Source organism: Thermobia domestica, chromosome 4 (assembly GCF_964235325.1).
Source record: "Thermobia domestica chromosome 4, izTheDome1.hap1.1, whole genome shotgun sequence".
NCBI lineage: Eukaryota > Metazoa > Arthropoda > Insecta > Zygentoma > Lepismatidae > Thermobia > Thermobia domestica.
The window spans coordinates 319,159,558-319,176,545 of record NC_137457.1 but is presented as its reverse complement, the minus strand read 5'-3'; positions in this window follow the sequence as shown (position 1 = coordinate 319,176,545).

Below are 16,988 nucleotides of genomic sequence, written 5' to 3'. Positions count from 1 at the left end.
AGCATATATAGTGCAGTCAAAATAAGGTTTGTGGTAGACATTCAGTATAGAAAGATGGGACTTTCTAGAATTTGCTCGTGATTTGTTCCTCATTAAACTACAGAAAATCCCAGAAAATCCAGTTGAGAGTTCTCCGCCATTTTGAATAAATAGTCTGCCATATTGGATTTCTCACATGCACTTAGTTTATGCCACATAAATTCTAAACTAATTAACGTAAAAGGATCGTTCTCTCTTTATTATACTTATAATATTATAAACAATGTAACAAGTTATTGTCACTTTTCCCCGAACTTTATATTTTTGCATAATTGTTTTGCGTAACTAACTCCCCATTTTTGCATAACTTTAGGATAAAGTGAAAAATTGAAATCTGTATTAGGGAACATATTCTTTTCATTGCCTCATACAACTTAACAGAGTAGAAATATTAAAAAAGTGCTCGAACAAAAGTTGTTGGAAATTTCATAAGCTTTAAAATGATGTATATATTGTCACTATATACAATGTCAGAGATACGCAATGAAACTTCAAACGTCATCGGACTGCTCACAATTTCTGTAGAAGCATATGAATGAATCATTTAACATGAAGAAAAAGAGAGACTATTTAGTGATTTGAGACGGCTTTTCATTGCAATTTCCGGTGAGTATCAACAGGTTTGGAAGTCCGACTAGTTTAATAAAGAGTTCGTAAACAGTGGCGTTAGCAGGGGATGTTCAAGAACCCTGAAAGTAGACTTTCGCACTATCTTTTTGTATGTAAGCCTATGTGTCCATTGAAATTAGAGTTTGAGACAAACTTTTCAAAAAGAAGATAAAATCTATTGAAATATGTTTGATTAATGTTGTTATCCCGCAAAAAAAAAAAAAAAAAAAAAAAAAACTGGTTGCAGGTTTTCCACCTTTTTGATACAATAGCGCTGGTCCAGTGCAATTACGACAAAAATCGATCAAACTTAAAGATTAAAAGAAAAAATAAACCTGTTAGAAAATGTTATATATATTGATATTATATTAAAACAGTCCCAAAACTCTAGTTGCTGGTTTCCCGGCATTTTAAATCAGCAGTACGACACCTTGAGATTACCCCAGCACGTAGTTTTTGCCTTATCTCTCTTAAGCCAATAAACGTAAAAGTATCATTCTTTCTTTATTATACTTCTAATATTATAGGATATATAATAAGTGATCACTTTGTCCGCGTTGGCGTTACCAAAAGTTCAGTGTACGTTAAAGTGTTATCTATTAGTGCTTGAAAATATGAATTTAGGAAAAAATAAAAATGGTGATTTAAACAAGGGATTAATTATTAAAAATGAAGAAAAATATACTTACCGGAACTATTTGAGATGCATTTTGTATCCGATTTATAGCATATACGTCATATCCTGTTTCATGATTTTCACTATTTTAATGTACGTACTAGTTTTTACCTATAATTGTGCTTAGATTTTTCTGCGCATCTATTAAACTTCTAAACTTAAAAGTGTTGTAGTTATAAAAAGGAAGACAGTATACACTGATCACCAGTTGAATTATATACACCTACCTAATAGCGTGTAACACCACCTTTGGCTTTGTTAACGGAAGCTAACCGCCGCGGGATGGACTTCACGAGGTGCCTGAAGTGTTGTTGTGGAATTTCAATCCATATCTGCTGCAAAGTCTCCCACAGAGCTTGCAGGTTAGTTGGAGGAAGGTCTATAGCCGAAGGCGTCATTTCATGGCGTCTCAAATGTGTTAAATCGGATTGAGGTCCAATGACCGTGTTGCCAGTTCAGAGAAGTGCTCATAAAACCAGTTTGCTGCTATCCTAGAGCGGTGGGCCGGCATAATATCCTGCTGCAAGATGATGTCACCACCTGGATGTACCAGCCGTGCAAATGACATGGCATGGTCGTCCAGAATATCGTGGTATCGTTTACCTCTGAGGGATTGTGTTACAACACGTGTTAGGGAACACATTTCAGTAAACATAAACATGCCCCAGATCAGAATACCACCACTACCGGACCGCACAGTTCCCTGCTGTCACGATGGATCCATTTCCTGTTGCGGTTGGCGACGCATCCTGACCGGTCCATCGGCATTTACCAATGTGAAACTGTGCAGGCAACCTTTTCCCACATTTCCACGGTCCAGAGGCAGTGTTCCTTTGCCCATGCTAGAAGTTGTTTCCTGTGTTATGCTGTTAAAAGGGATACTCGCGTGGGTCGATGGCTTCTGTACCCCATGGCAAGCAGGTGGTTGAGAATTGTGCGGCTGCTGACGCGGCGTTGTTGTCTTGCATTGATCCACTCCGCGATTTGACGCATGTGGCCCGTCTATCGGCTGTTACGATGTAGGCCACTTGGCGCCTACTCTGGTCGTCGACACGTACCTGACAGCGGCAGTTTGCCCGTGTGGGTGCGGTTTTACCGGAAGCCAGGTACTTACGATGTCCCTTGACACAGTTGCCTTTGAATATACGAGTGTCGCAGCCGCCTCCAAAATCGAACCACCCACTCTTCTGTTCCGTATGATTTGACCACGGTCAGGTGCACTCAGGTCCTTCGTCTTGCCCATTACACACTGCACTGACAGATACCGAGAGAGGAAGTACATTACAGAAGTACCTTCGCGATGCATTTCATTCACATGCACTAGTGTAGCATCTGCAGGGCGGTTTCTGCAACTGTCCTGCTGTCTAATTCAACTGATGATTAGTGTATATGACACCGTAACAAGCCTTACGATGATAAATGAACTTAAACGATAGTTCTAAATATACCAGTGTACTTTGAGACTTACTTTTCTCGATGTCACCTTGCAGTTGAATGACCATAGTTTTCGTTAACGTCATTCTCCAAGAAGTTGGTTTTCATCATCACTTCCTTCATCTGTACCTTCAACTACAGTAGTGTTATTAATACATCCGTATCCATTACTCTGCCCACAAAATGATGTACAATCTAGCTCTCTCTCTTTTTTTTTTTTTTTTTTTTTTTGCACCCACAATTGTTCCCACAATTCTCCTTTCAGTGGATGCTATACATTTTAACAAATCTTCTGGAATAAATTGCTCAAATGCTACAGAAAGAGAGCAATCACTACAAATTGTCCAGCCCCATTCAGTTGGAGTCGTCTCTTGATTTTTCCACTGCTGAACTTGATAGAACACATGGAGACTATGCTACTTTGCAGCAGCTGTTCTTGGAAATAGTACTGCTAAGTTGAAAGTGTCACTAATGCGTTGTTTGGATACACTCTTTTTGTACATGCAGAATCTTGTGCAATCCAGATTTTCTTCCTCTGTATATCTATATAACGCTAAGAACATTTTTTCCTCAGCAGCTGCCACATCATAAGCAGATGATGTTGGGTTGTTCAAAACATCAATTTGTCATGTAGTTCCTCATTTTATCCCAGTATTTTGTACGTAACTTTTGTTCCCTTTACTATGTAGAGCAGAAGTTTTATGAGAACCATTGAAGGCATGCAGAAATAAAATGCAATTCACCATATCTCCCAGCGTCTTCCGAAGTTTGGTACTGTTCTATATCTTATGTGTTGGCTTAGAGCCAGGAATAAACACACAAGTCTCAGCTGTTGCGAGTGCTACCATCAGAACCAAAATATCTGAGTCTTCTCCCACTGTTACTGACGACCCAGATTTTGTAAGATTTGTTGCGATTAACACAACTAATGTGTTTGCATCTCCAGGTGATTGATGTACGGTACAACCAGATCTCTCGAGACACTTCGTCAGAAGTGATATCAATTCGGATTTGTTCTTTGTGTTAGAAAGAAATTCCTGTTGAGATAAACAAATAACGTGGATGTTATCCTCAAGGATTAAGCGTATTCATGGTTTCTTTGTTTATGTCCAGTGTTTTATATCCTTTACGCTAGGTCCACTATCATAACCATCAAATATAATACATTATTTACCATAGTGTTTTGTGACAAACTTCACATATTGCTCATATAATAGGCCGCAAAAATTATGAAAACCAACAACTAGAGTTTTGGGACTGTTTTAACATAATATCAATATATATAACATTTTATAACAGGTTTACTCTTTTTTAAAAAATATCTTTAAGTTAGATCAATTTTTGTCGTAATTGCACTGGACCAGGTCTATTTATTCAAAAAGACGGAAAACCCGCAACTTAATTTTTTTTTTTTTGCGAAATAACAAATCAGTCAAACATATTTCAATAGATTTTATCTTCTTTATGAAAAGTTTATCTCAAACACTAAATTCAATGGACACATAGGCTTACATACAAAAAATATAGTGCGAAATTCTATTTTTAGGGTTATTGTACACCCCTTGCCAACGCTACTGTTTACGAACTATTTATTAAACTTGTCGGACTTCCAAACCTGTTGATACTTACCGGAAATTGCAATGAAAAACCGTCTCAAATCACTAAATAGTCTCTCTTTTTCTTCATGTTAAATGATTCATTCATGTTTCTAAAGAAATTGTGAGCAATCCGATGACGTTTGAAGCTTCATTGCGCATCCCTGACATTGTATATAGTGACAATGTATACATCATTTTAAATCTTATGAAAATTCCAACAACTTTTCTTCGAGCACTTCTTTTATATTTCTACTCTGTTAAGTTGTATGAGGCAATGAAGAGAATATGTAACCTAACACATATCTCAATTTTCCAATTTATCCTAAAGTTATGCCAAAATAGTTATTAGGAGAAAAGTGATAATAACTTGTTATCTTGTCTATAATATTAAAAGCATAATAAAGAAAGAATGATTCTTGTATGCTAATTAGTTTTGAAGTTATGTGACATAAACTAAGTGCATGTGAGAAATCCACCATGACAGACTATTTATTCAAAATGGCAGAAAACCCAACTGGATTTTCTGGAGGCTAATGAGAAAGAACTAACGAACAAATAACAGAAGGTTCCATCTTTTTATTCTAAATGTCTAGGTTTGACCCATTTTTGATGTAATTTGACTGGACTATATAGCAGTCTTAATAATAAAGTTAGTACATAGAAACAATACGCGAGAAGGATAGATCGATATAATTGAAAAATCATTTATTTCTGGCACGTTTTATTATTATAATGTAGGTAGAATATAGGATTTTTGACAATCATATCCAGAACAAATCGATTCATTCCCGTTCTGCCTAAAGACCGTCCAGCACTTTGTAGAAAATATTTGAAATTATCTTATCTTTAGGCAGAACGGGAATTTCCATTCTGCCTAATTCCCGTTCTGCCTGATCTTTGTCGACAGGGAATTTTATGCGAGAAGGAATTTTTAAGGGAAATACAGCACCAAAATGCTTGACTCCTAACGTGTTTTTATACAGATTGGAACTCATGTAGGTATATAATAGCTGTAGTAAAGAGGACGTCCATTTCAGTCTTCGTAAACATGCCCCAGATGAGAATACCACCACTACCGGCCTGCACAATTCCTTGCTGTCATGATGGATCCATTTCCTTCTGCGGTTAGCGACGCACACTTACCGGTTCATCGGCATGTAGCAATGTGAAACTATTCAGTCAACCTTTTTCCACATTTGCACGATACAGAGGCAGTATTCCTTTGCTGACAACCCCACCATGACCTGTCACAAACCCGTGCTGAGGATAGGACCCCCACTGTTCCGCACCGGAAGCACGTAATGTGGCAACCGGTTTGCACTGGTGGGAGGATAGGTTCGGGTGGAGGTTGGAAACAGGCTTCTATATCGACTGTCGAGATCCCTGGGTCTGCTAATTTATTGAGCTGTATAGGACAACAAGCTATCGGCAGAAGTAAGGCTTGCCGTCCTCTGAAATGGGCGACTAATTCGTGTCATTGGATCCCGGAGAGTACGTGTGACTTCGTCACGTCCTCAGTGAGGTAGGTAGTCTTTGACTGCCGCCCCTACCGGCGGAGGTGAGGCTTTGGCTATCCTCCGAAATGGGCAACTAGGCCGTGCCCTTGGGTTCGGGAAATAAGGCTACGTGGTACCCCAACACGTATGAAAGAGTAAGTAGTTGCTGTGTCCAAAGTGGCCAGATCTAATGCCCTACTGGGAGGGCGAGTTGCTTCCCTCAAAGAACGTGTTGTGCGTGCTCTTGGGTCTAGGATGGGATACCTAGTAATCATTACAGGACTTATAAGTGCTTGTTCTAAGTTTTGCTGAACGTTGTGGAATGCGGCACCTGGTCTGCTCGAGTTACACAGAGTTATTGCTTAGTCCGGGTTATTAAAATTTTACGGTCGATTGGTCTCTCCATTATGATTAATGGGGTTAGCCACAACCTAGGAGAAAATTTCTTGCAAAGCAAGCATCCTACAGTTTGTCTCGACCAGATTAGAAGGCAAATCATTTTGACTCAGTTGAATGCTCTCAATCTGAGTCTTTTCATCACTCAGAGTCGCATCTACGTACCGCCCAGTCTCGTTGTCCTTGCGTAATGCATGGCTTTCGTTGAAATTTGTTTCGCACACTCCCAAATTTTGCACAAAGATTCTCGAAATTTCTGTGCCTCATTCTTTTGTTCTAATGGGGAATTCTTACAAGTAGCTGAACTAAAATATGGTGTACCTCAGGGCTCTGTTTTAGGAACTTTAATTTTCATTCTTATGATAAATGATCTACCATTAAGTATTGAAGCTGATTTTATCCTGTACGCCGATAATACAAATTTTCTGAACGTAGCTAATAACTTGACTGACCTACACGAGCAAGGTAGGGTTACACTGGTGCAAGACACAGAATGGTTTGGAAATAATGTTTTTCTATTAAATAAAAATAAGACTAAACAGATAAGATTTACACTTAAAGATTACACTAATATTAGTATGAACAACATAAAATTTCTTGGCATTATATTAGATAGTAAGTTGTCCTGGGAACCACATAACAACATATGTGTCGTAAATTATCAAGAACAATATGGTTGTTGCGATCCTTATCAACTACAGTGCCTAACAGTTATCTACAAACTGCATATTTTGCATTTTTCCAAAGCATAATCACATATGGTTTAATATTTTTGGGTAACAGCAGTTGTATGAATGATGTGTAACTATTACAAAAGAAGGCTGTTAGAATAATTAGTGGTATATCCTTCAATGAACATTGTAAGCCACTATTTGTTCAACTAAAGATAATGACAGTAATTAATCTTTACATTTATCTAGTGCTGATCTACACAAAACAGAATGTTTCATCTATATTATATAGACAAGATGTTCATACCTATAGTACAAGATCGAGCAAACTAATTGATACACCGTATGGTAGATTATCTAAAATTAAAGAGAGTTATATTATTGCTGGTATAAAATTTATGGATATGTTACCGAGTTATATGCATTATTTGCGTATTGAGACGTTTAAAGCTAAGGTGTATAAAGGTATGGGGGCTTTGCCGTTTTATAATATTAATGTATTTTTTGAAGCGCAAAAATTTGTTTGTCCACTGGTGATATTTTTGAATGTGAAATTTATTGTACGGTAGATACTAGCAAATCTAGTTTCTATATACAACAAACAATGAATATCCATAGTCTCTAAACGGCACATAGGTGCTATTAAAAACTGACCAAAAAGCACATAAATTAAAACAACCACATAAATAAACCTAACCAAATATTTCAAACATAAGTGGACAGAGGTTAACTAAAGAGTATCCTAAATACACAAATAGTAACGTAATTATCGGAAAACTCATATAGGCTATAGCGTGGTAAATCCTGCCTTGTACAAACAAAATAAACAATTGAATTACGATTCATGTAAAGACTAAAGGAAATAATTGTATTAATATTTAGACGAGTTTAGGGATAATACTTTACTATGGAAAACATACACACAAATAAAATAAAGTAAATATCTACAACACATGCAAACTTCTATACCTGCAAACAGCAGAATACGCAACCGCGAGCGCAGGAAACTTGATTTAATATTACAGCGAATAACAAGATAATGCTCATAGTAAACCTGCAGTAACCTGTACTGAATACAAAAGAAAACTCCATTGCCGAGTGTATACTAATATTTCTGCATTCGAAAAAAATGATAATTAGGATGCAAACTTCACGATCCATAAAGAAGGTCCATACCTTTTCTTCAGTAAAAATTTTAAGTGCAATGCGTCAAAGATACCGTGCGATGCACCCTTATAATGGAACAAAGAATCATACGCGCACAAATGCGGGCATCAAAACTAATTCGTCGCCCACGTGATTCCATCAACTACTTGCATCACTAAACAAGAAAATAACACGGATATTAGGTCTCATAATCTTTACAAGTGGTCGTTCAACGTACGAGGCCGTTCAACTAGCACATTACCAGGTAACAAGAGGAGCGTCCGTGTCTTTTACCTGCAAAATATCTGAATGATGAAATCTAGGGATGTAAATAGAAACGAAACACTTCTTTCAACATTCAAGAATATATGGGCCAATTATACATTATACAAAAGTTTAAAAAATGATTTTCTGTATAAGGAAATAAATAGTATTCAGCTACTTAGCAATTGCAATGTCTGCAGAGCTGTTAGTTCTCTTCCACTTTACCAGACATTATAATGGCTTCGTATAAGAGTTCAACACTTCTGTCACTTTAAAACAATACACTCTGAACTTGAATTCACAGGGAACGCCAATCCTCACGAAACTGCTAATCTTCCATGGGCCGCCTCCTCCGCTGTTATCAGCCGGAATCGTAACCAAGACGACGAAGAAGAAGGGGAGACATGCTTGCGCTGCATTTTATAGCCGGTGAATAGCACCTAGATAAGAGTGTTGCCAGATCCCTAATCGAGAACGTGTGGTACCAGCTTCTTCCACAAGCTGTCGAAAGCTGGAAACATGAACTATCATACCCCTCAATTGGTGAAAATAAATACATAAATTCTAGCTTTGATATGACTTTAAAGTAGGTATCAATTATTAAAATAAACAAAATTCATTTTCATATAAAAGTTGAGCAGAGTGATAAAATATAGCCTGTCATAATATGGTTGCTTGCGTAAAGTGTTTCTAATATGTCAGCCCTTCACAACACCTTAATATGTCACTAAAGCTGCATAAGATGTCGTCGTCGCTGGTAGTTTGTGTCAAAAATGTTACACACACATTCTCCGAATAAACTTGATGATTGTGGTTTTGTTCTGAGACGGTTTGAACATAAGCCCACCCCCCTTTTCCTTTTCTCTATTAAAGGTAAGAGGTTGAGACATTTGGGAACACCGACAATCACGTTGTCATGACGAAAAATCGAAAGCTCTAGAGGACACAAAACATGTACTCCCATGCGCAAAAAAAAAATTGCGCGTATACTGTAACTCACGATTTTTCTCAATTATTTCATTTTCCTTATGTTTATGGGTAAAATTCAGTTATTAGTATGTGGAGATAATAGAAAGCAATCCATCTAAGGAGATATTTCCAAAAAATATAATAAAATAATAAAAATATAAGCAAAAAAACAAAATTATGTTCGGTTTTGTGTATACTGGCAATAATGTTTTCGAGGGAATTTTTGGAGTAGCACAGCACGATTGTAGAGGGAATTACAGAATTGGTAACAGAACAGGGGGACAGTTGAATCAAGGAACAGGAAACTGGATTAAAATATTGCATTTATTGGCTTAAATCTAGGGTGTAAATTGTCTGCCAAATATAAATTAGTTTCTGTGACCAAGATGTTGTACGGAAATATATAAACAAAGAGAAAAACTGTTGTCTTAAGTTTGGAAGTGACATGCTCTATAGCCATGAGCATTTATTTCTTAAGAAAAAGATAAGCAACAAAAGGAAGTCTGTGTGGTCAAGTGGGTAGAGTGACGGATTAGTAAATCTTATACTGTTTTGACCCCAGATCGAATCCCATCCGGTCCTGTTCAATTTTTTTTCTTTACAAAACATTGTAGAAAGTGTATAATTTTTATGTTAATAAGAACCGAAACAATATAATAATGAAATAACTTTGTTTTACTGATGACGTATTTATTCAGAATTAGCTTACTATTTATTACTAATAGCGATTGTTTTTAGTTTATGGTATGGTATGCTTAATCATTCCCTCTCCTTTTTTTTACACAGCAGAAGTAACTTCAAACTTCAACTCACTGCGAGTGTGTCTGTAAAAAACAAAACAAGCGCGACCTGCAGCTTTACACACAGCGTGACGAACACAATCACAGCCATAGCTCGTTGTCTGTTCTAGTGTTTCTGTGTGTGTGTGTCCCTTTTTAGAGTATTGACTCCCTCTCTCTCCTTTTGTTTCATATCAACAAGTGCAACAAATGCAAGTCTGTGTAAAAAAAGATCAAGAATGCTTTCTTTAAACAAAACTAAATTTTACAGCTCTCTTTGTGAATAACACGAATGCTTCCGACGAATTATACAGTAGCGTGAAAAACTTATAATAAAATGATATAACATGTATAAGCTTCTTTTTCTAGCGTGACAACACATTAAACATAACAAATTAAATTTTTGGGATTACAAATTATCACATTACGTGTCGGTGTAGGCCTATTCGTTTTCACATTCGAGCGACGAAAGAAGAAAGTGTGGTTATAGTTATAAAAACCGAATACCAGATTTCAATGAATTCAAGTTACATGGCTCCTACATATCGAAAAAATGATTTTTCGATGTCTGTCCATCTATTCGTCTCTCGGTTTGTCACGCTTTTACACGCACTCAAATAGAGGCCATACTATTCAACGTATCTGGACCGAATTCTAGACATAACGTTTTAATAACATACTATCTTTCGAATTTTATGTCCTTCGACATCTAAAAGTAAGGGTAATTTATTGAAGGATTAAAATTTAAAACAATGCAATTTTCTCAAGTAAAAAAAAGCTGTGACGATTTTATTTACTTTTTATAAATATATATTTTATTAACGAATCTCCACCGCATATGAATAATTTTTCTGAAAAAATATATATGGTGTAATTTACTGTATGGTATGCGTTCTTTTTGCAGAATTTTCTCAACCACATTTCATAAATAAACGTATCATTAATAACCTAACAAACAACACGTTCGAAGGAGTAGCTTAATCTTAGGGTGAGCTTTACCCCGATAGTTTTCCCATTAACTCCTCAGGCAATTTTGTTCATATTTCATAAAGAAATGTTTCATTAATAAACTAACATACAGCATAATTCGTTTATTCCGATAACATACAGAAGAAGTGGTTTTCTCAAGGGTTGAATTTTCTTGGACAATTTTCTCAGTAATAACTGCTCAAATTTGTTCTAATTTCAGTAAAATATTTTCTGTAAAAATCTTACAATATGGTATAACTCGCTTGTTCCGAAAAGAAAAATCCAAAAGAGATACTTTGACAGTGAATTTTTTCCCGACGATTTGCTTAAAAATTATTCGATATACTGTCAAAATTACAGATAGAAGAGTTTACCTTTGGGGGTAAGCTTTTCCCGATGACCTTCCTAAAAAACACTCAGGAGATGTTTGTTGTTCATATTTTATAAAAACATGTGACATAAATAACCTAGCTATATGGTATAATTCCCTCATCCGGAAAAACTAGAAATGGTATATTACTTTTGACAGTAAGTTTTACCCTGCGATTTTCTCAAGAACGACTCAGGCGATTGTGTTCGTATTTCATAAATAAATGTTTTACGAAAACACTAACAATATAGCATGGCTCGTTTGTCCTGAAAAGATCCACAAGGGATAATTTATTCTTGGGGGTGACTTTTTTCATGATTTTCTCAGAAATTACTCAGACGCTTTTACTTATAGTTCACATACAATTATATCCTTAATAATTCTAATATATGGATCAAGTTATTTCTAACGAAAATATGACCAATGGGTACTTTGCTTTTGGGCCTGAAGTTTCTTCTAGCAAAGTTTTCCAAAACATTATTTTTTAGCAATTTCCCAAATAAAAGTTTCAATAATAGTTACAGCCTAACATAAGACAGTGTAAAAAATTCGAGCGAGAAAGTACAGTGCGTTTGCTCCATATCCTTTCTTAAATATATTTTTTAATGTTACACCTAATCACAATTTTCCGAACAAAATCGAAACTTTTTTTTAAATGTGCCTTGTTGTGGTCAAATGGTTCAAGTGCATTGGTTCTGGATTTGATTTCCAGTGAGAGCTAGTGTATTTTCATCCAAGAGATGTGACACGTCGGTGCAAAGAAAAAAGTGTTTAAATAAGCCTAACCAAGCTAATCAACAAAAGAAATAATACAATTTACGAAATTATCGTAAAAATGTTGTTAATATTATGTAGGTGCGACTGAAATGTCGAAACGATTATTGTCAATTCCGAAGGCCTTTGTTTTCGTCCGGCGGGAGCTCATGTGGTTCGGATTCTACGTTAATCAGTAGGCCCACGTCTCATATAACCTCGCTGCTGAAAGGGACGTTAAACTCAAAATCACATCACACATCTTTGTTTTCGCCTTTGTTTTAAATGTCTCTGTTCATGAGCTCCTTAGTGGCTAAGCGGTTAGCGTACGCGCCTTTGGCATGGAAGACCCGGCTTCGATTCCCGGCGAGAGCTCACGTGCTTCGGAGTCCACGTTAATCAGTAGGCCGACGTCTCATATAGCTTCGTTGCTGAGCGAGACGTTAAACTCAAAATCAATGTCTTTGTGTATGGTTTTGCATATACGTGGCATGGACATTAAATTTTGATTTCTACGCCATATGTATCTAATTACATACACAGCTATAGAACGAACACAACGAACTTGGAATATCTACATTGTTTGCGTATGGAAAATAATCACGCTCTACTGCACAGGAGAGCCGTGTGTATGGAATTCCATACACATTGCAATCAACGTAATAAGAAATGTATAATAATAAGAATTAATAATAATAATAATAATAATAATAATAATAATAATAATAATAATAAATAACAGAAGCTCGACAAATATTCTTGCAAATAATAGGAAAAAGTTTGCGTCACACAGTTCACTTTGCTGGACACACTAGTGTGTCCGATTGTGGCACACTGGAATATAGGGTATGTTTTTTTTTTTTTTCAACTATTCCAATTGCTTCAATTGAAATGGATCTATAATAATAAGAGAGTGAATTTAGTCTTCTTACCCTTCGATTTAGAAATAAGGTTCGCGAGAATTTCATAAAAGAATAATATACTCAGAATTGTATATAGTAGTTTGTTTTATTCGAAATTACATACTTCCTACAACTGTTTTTTGATTGAAATGATTTGAAATGAAATTTTTAAGTTTTACGTCCCACGATTATGCCGGATAGGCTAAAGGAGACAGTGATGATAAGAAATGAATGAAATGATCGAGTGAAGAAAGGGGGATAAAACGAGAGAACCTCGAGAAAACCCACGCACAGTGTTTGTCCAGCACAAGGTTCACTTGGCGCGAGCATAGATCGAACCAAGGACTCCATGCACCAGAGGTGAAAGCTCTACCACTGAAACACCGTGGGCTCTGAAATTACTTAAAGGGGAAAGGGACTACTTTATGAAAACTTGATGACGAACACATTTGTTAAAAAAAAATACCAGCTTTTCGTGAAATATTGCTTATAGACAGGGGTGGATTAAGGCTTTTGGGGACCTAGAACCGACTGTTTTAAGGGGGCCCTATGTTAAAAATAGTTCCAGTGCATAAATTTTCTTTTCTGCCTTCCACAGCCTCATAGGCATATGGAACTACCGAGAACTATGCTGTAATATTTGAATGTGCTCCAAGTTTAGAATAATTAGTTTAGTTTAATTCATTATTAACAATTAAATAATTGCATTCATTATTAACAGGTAAATGCTGCTGATAGAAAGTCTTAAATCTAGCGATACCGCGAGCGTAACGAGCGGGGAAAACAAATAGAATCGGTCTGAAGCCTATAATATAATAAGTTGATTACTATATTTTAGTATTAAACAGAGGGATTTTAAAGGGCCCCCTGAGCTTGGGGCCCCGAAGCCTGGGCTCCATTGGCTCCGCCCTTAATCCGCTAATGCCTATAGATTATAAATTAAAGGGGACGGGCCGGGTCCGTTCTAAAAATTCCGGCCCGTGCAGACCTCTAGCCCCTGTGTATATGCTATCTTTGAAAATACAGTAGAGTTTCGCTTATCCGACATGAAACAGGCAGGCAGAACGCCGGATAATATGGATGTATTAAGGAAAGACCTATTAAAAGTCAAACTATGATATAATTTTACATATTACGCATCTAATTATCATGTTTTGCAAGAAACAAATACAATGCATTGACTCAGTGACGTATCCAGCGTGAGGTCCCTTACCAAACCTCAAGCACTTTTTAATAAACCTACTTTTTCCATTTTGAGGTTCTTTTATGTCAGATTACTTTGAGTCAGTGTCCAAACTGTGGACAATGCGTTGTTGTTATAATTCTAACAAGTAACACTCCGATTTTGATAAAATTTGGCAGGTAGATACTACACATAAAATAAACAAATAAGTGCTTCTTTATTTTTTGCTGAAAAACGGTTTTAGGGGGCAAAAGCCCTCACCCAAAATTTTGAAAGTTGACGCCCGAAAGGCAAAAACAAGTGGACCAAAGTGAACGAAATTGTGAACAGATATTCCGGACATAAAATTAGGAAATACGTGATTTGTATTTTCCTGGAAAAAACGATTAGGTGGGGCACAGACCCCTTCAAACCTTTGATCATGAAATATCAAAAGTGCTACTAACAGTATGCCAGAAGTGCCTAAATTTACACGAAGAATTGGAACAAAACTTTGTGTTAGTACAATAAGCAAAAAATAAACAAATACGGCTTTCTTATTTCCTGTGAAAAAACGGTTTTAGGGGACAAAAGGTCCCACCCAGAATTTTGAAATTGGACGCAAGAAAGACAAGAAGAAATGGACCAAACTGAATGAAATTGTTCACAAATGTTGTAGAGGTAAGATGAGGGAATACGTGCTTCGTATTTTCCTGAAAAGAAAAAAAAACTGTTGAGTGGACCGAGGCGTTGAGTGTCGGAAGGAGAGGACCGAAGCGAATGAAATTGTCTGTAGATATTGGATATGAAAAATAAAGCCTCTCGTGTTTCACAAGCGTCTCCATCAGATTTCTTCAAATTTGGCAGATCAACAACAAGCACAAACAGTTAGCGTATTTTGTAGTATATCACAAGGCAACTTTAACCCTTATAATGTTTTTCCGCATAACAAAAACACGTGCCGATTAATTTCCTGTTTGTTGTTGATGTGCCAAAATTGATAGGGACATCTTAAAAACACGAAAGTCCTTATTTTACATACAGTCTATACAATATCTACACACAATTCCATTTGCTTCGGTCCATTCCTTCCTGCACTTTTACGGTAATATTTACTTTTTTTTTGGAGGGGCTCTAGGCCCCAACACTGTTTTGTCGTACAAATTAAAACGCATTTCTTTATTGTTTTGCAAATTGTTCCTATACGAAGTTTCGTTGCAATTCTCCATACTCTTTAGGAACTTCTGACGTATACTTATTTGCACTTTTAATTTCGTAATCAAAAGCTTAGAAGGTCCGTTCCCCACTCAACCGCTTTTTTCCAGGAAAATACGAAACACAATTACCTCAATTTACGTCTAGAATATCTATGCACGATTTCAAAATTTCGGGTGGGGAATTCTGCCCCCTAAAACAATTTTTTCGCAGAAAATAAACCCGTATTCGTTTGTTTTTTGCGTATTGTCCCTACACAATGTGTCGTTCAAATTCTTCATGTCCTTTAAGCACTTCTGACATACTATTATTAGCACTTTTGATATTTCACGATCAAAGATTTGGAGGGGTCTGTGTCCCACCCAAACGTTTTTCTTTTTCTTTTTTTTTTCAGGAAAATACGGAACCCGTATTCCCTCATTTTTCGTCTGCAATATCTTTGCATAATTTCATTCATTTCGGTTCACTTCTTCTTGCCTTTCGGGCGTCAACTTTCAACATTTTGGATGGGGTCCTTTTGTCCCCTAAAACCATTTTTCCGCAGAAAATAAAAGAACAGGTATTCGTTTAGTTTTTGCGTATTGTCCATACACAAAGTGTCGTTGGAATTCTTCGTCCTTTAAACACATCCGACATATTGTTACTAGCACTTTTGATATTTCATGATCAAAGGTTTGGAGGGGTCTGTGCCCCACCTAACCGTTTTTCCAGGAAAATACAAAACACATATTCCTTCATTTTACGTCTGCCATATCTGTGCACAATTTCGTTCACTTTGGTCCACTTTTTTTATCTTTCGGGCATTAACTTTCAAAATTTTGGGTGAGGGCTTTTGCCCCCTAAAACCGTTTTTCCGCAGAAAATTAAAAAAACATGTATTCGTTTATTTTATGTGTAGTATCTGCCTGTCAAATTTTATCAAAATCGGAGTGTTACACTTGGGAAGTGTTACTTGTAAGAATATACCGTAATGCCATTGATACCAGGTGTAATTAAAGAACACTTTTAAATGGGATTACAATTTCGTTTCCGTTCTGTTTATAACATTACTGTATTAGAACAATACACCCATTGCCATTTGCTATTTTTGTTATTTTTGTTATGTGATATACGTAGCAGACAGTTTTCCTTACATGTCTCTAGAAAATATCTTTTTGATTTCGTTTGTGTTAGAATGCAGTTTTTCCGGTTCATAAATAAAAAGTAAGAAATGTTTAAGAGAAAGACAGAACTGTTGCATTATTATTATTATTATTATTATTATTATTATTATTATTATTATTATTATTATTATTATTATTATTATTATTATTATTATTATTATTATTGAAACATTAGAATTACGTGCTTACGAGCTTTCGTGTCGGGCCCCCTCCGAAAAGTAAAGCTGGATATGTGCTTGCAGTGAATGATAGACGTATGAGTCAAGGTATAGACGGGCGTGCTAGGCGATCGAGTCCGGAGCATCAAAAACAGACTAAGACCACAACTTGCAGTTTTTCTTGCCGATTGATGCTGCTTTTTACCTGCTATGATATGT